Raw genomic sequence first — 3,028 nt, 5'->3', positions numbered from 1 at the left:
AAGGGACCCTGCTAAGGTATCTACAAAGCAGTTTATTTAAATCAGTTTCAAAAACCCATTTGTCAAATTCTACCCAAAGTCTGCTAACTCTTTGTTACTCCAAGTAAGGTTATAAGCATAAAATGGAGGATATAGATTTAGAAATTTTTATAGAAACCTGACGCCCAACAACCATATTATCAGGAAATTGTCTCAGTGCATAGGTATGAATCAGTTCAGGAATTGGGGATGAGATGCTTGCAGTGTGAGCTGCAGATGAGCCATGTGTATAGGGACCACATTACAGTGTGCAGACTTTAAGGGTGATTTTTCAACTACAGTGCGTACTTACACATTTGAGAAAATGAAGGCATTTCATCCACAACATCTTTTTTTACAGTTATTATAATTTATTTTTTAAGAAATAGAAAACACTTTAATTAAATGTTTTACATTTGCAGTTTATTAGCTAATCAACATCAACATGCAAAAATAAGTGCTAAATGCAAGCCTTTATGGTATGATTTTGTGTAATCCTCAATGATTCATTTGATTTGAAAGGTCATTGGTGGTTACTTCAACTGAACTACTACTTTCCATAAGGAGTGGCAATAGATCTGCCACTTGTGGAGACATCAGAAAGGTCTCTGCAGAACTTGGTCCAGTGAATTTCCACATGAATACATTCTCAAGCAGGAATAAGGTCGCCTGAATGACTGCCCTTGAAACTAGCACAATCTGAGCCAGCCCTGTGGGCAGGGTTCTGCAGGCCACAGCTCTGCAGGGCACCTCCACCACTCTAGGCTAGTCAGGTTGTGGTTGCCACCCCTCCTGGTTCCTCCGTGGTGGGAGGGAGGGACCATTGGAGGGAGAACAATAGGGTCAGTGGTGTGGGAAATGACCGACTCCCGTTTCCAAAGCAGCTGAAGCTCCCAGGGCATGAAAGTCTCTCTGAAAGGCAGGCGTCAAGTACTTCAGGGGCACTTTGGAATCCTACCAGTGGAAACACTGTCCCCAAGCACAGATATACCCCATCTGACTCTTCTCCTAGGAGCACCTGTTGTCCTTCACTGATCTTTAATCACCAGAAACAGAAATGCAGACAGGAGGGGGGTGCCAGGGCTGGGGTGTTCTGGGCGGCTCTGCCTACATGATGCAGAATGCCTACATATTCTCAGATTGTGAGAAGTGGAGACTTCTTTGGTTCTTGGACAAATGACTTTGTCCTTTTGACAGATGGCAGAGAGTTGTAGATGTAGACTTAGCTATGGCCATCGGACAGCCTTGAGAGGGGCTGATTGTTCTCCATCATCGAGTCCCCTGAAATCTTACCGAGTAAGCAGGAATTGGTGCAGTGGGCCATGGGCAGGGGCTGCACTGATCATTCAGAAAGTGGCTGCACACAGATCATTTAGGGCTCTTGGAGAGCAGTCCTCCATGGAGAACTGTGGTGTCTTTATCACTGAGAGATTGGCCTTCAGAGTGAGGGTGAACACAGAGTTATTCCTCAGCTGGTGCAGCTAGTAATTGTACTGGAATGGCTGGCTCAGTATCTGCCACCGGGCTGGGTCTAGTAGATCCCTGTACAGCCAGATGTGCATTTCTGGTGGGAAGGTGAGCATATCCATGACCTGGTGGACCTTGGCCAGCTAGCTCCCTTCAGCCTGACCAAAGCACTCTCTCACATGTCTCATGGAATCCAGTCTCGTTTTGCAGGGTGAGTACAATGAACTCCTGAATCCTTAGGATGAACTCCGGGGCAGCTCTCCATGCCACTCTTGTATGCTAGCTTTCCCACAGTCTTGTAGTAGCTGCAGTGCAAGAGGCACTCCACCATCATGCAGTCCATGTGCTTCCTCTTCCACAGGCTGGCTGCTGTGGGCTGGTCACTGCTATTTTTTGAGTTGCTCAATCCTGTGCTTTCACTTGGTGCTCTCATCCTCCATCTGGATGGACCGCGCCATTCAGAAGGCTGACTCTGGAGTCCTTGTCTGGGCAGCTGCTCAGGATCAGCTCAGCCACCACCGTAGTGATGTAGCTTGTCTCTTGGTGGATGTTTTTTTGAGCAGTGTTTCATAGTGCACCCTGAGGATCAGGTCTGCCTGCATCATCAGGTTCATGGAAAGCTGAGTAGCTGACTCCTATACTGCCATCTTGAATCCATAAAACATTAGCCACAATCATTGTAATTTAAAATCAAACCAGTGTCAATGTAACTAAGTGAAATTTGTATTATTTATTTTTAATCCTAATTTGCTGACAGTGGAACATGTTTTATTAGATTATTTTTTAACCAAGAAAATATATTAGTAAACCAAGTGGTGAGGATGGAAGTGGTCTGAGACAATGAAGACCAAATGAGTCTGTTTTCATATTACTCAGAAGCACTATTTCTTGTGTACTGAATTTGTGTTTTGTTAAAGAGTTTTTAAATCAAGGTGAAATTCACCTAATATAAAAGTAGCCATTTTAAAGGGTACAATTCACTTCATGATGTTGTACAACATGAATTTGTTCTTTTGGCAGTAGTTGGAGGTGAGAGAGCAAAACCACCTATATGTTATTTGCAGAGATGCACTGGGTAGTGAAGCAAGGACACATTCAAAAATTTAAGTGGTTTCATATAGGAAATGAAGGATTGGGTTAAAACAACAAAAAATCAAAAAATTAGAGAAAAGTATGAGATTTAAAGGCAATAATATCAGAAGTTTAATATTATATATCTAAATATTACACATCAGTACTTTGCTGGCTTCTAAAACAGCTGAACTTTAGGAGGCTAGACCAAGAGGCAAGACTCATGAAAAATAGCATCGATATGGTTCCTTCAAAGTACTGGATGAATATGTGGCATAGAAGGTACTGAAGCACCATCAATATGACAAGTACAGCTAGTGACATGTTTCTTAATTTTTCCTAATGAAAGCACAAATAATGTAAATATAATAGTAGTCCTTTTGATAAATGTTCAATTGAATATGGTGCTGGTATGAAGGAAGAACTTTGTTTTTCAGCTTCGTTATTAATAAACACAGTAAGCTCTGAAGGG

General features: G+C 42.4%; 1 pseudogene; it reads right to left on the bottom strand.

The window, feature by feature from the left end:
- Nucleotides 1-1,143: 1,143 nt before the first annotated feature.
- Nucleotides 1,144-2,132, bottom strand: LOC140609303 (E3 ubiquitin-protein transferase MAEA pseudogene; annotated as a pseudogene).
- Nucleotides 2,133-3,028: the final 896 nt, after the last annotated feature.

The sequence above is a fragment of the Canis lupus genome, chromosome 2 (genome assembly GCF_048164855.1).
Source record: "Canis lupus baileyi chromosome 2, mCanLup2.hap1, whole genome shotgun sequence".
Lineage (NCBI taxonomy): Eukaryota > Metazoa > Chordata > Mammalia > Carnivora > Canidae > Canis > Canis lupus.
Note: the sequence above shows the minus strand (reverse complement) of the source record. Positions and strands in the feature narration are given on the sequence as shown.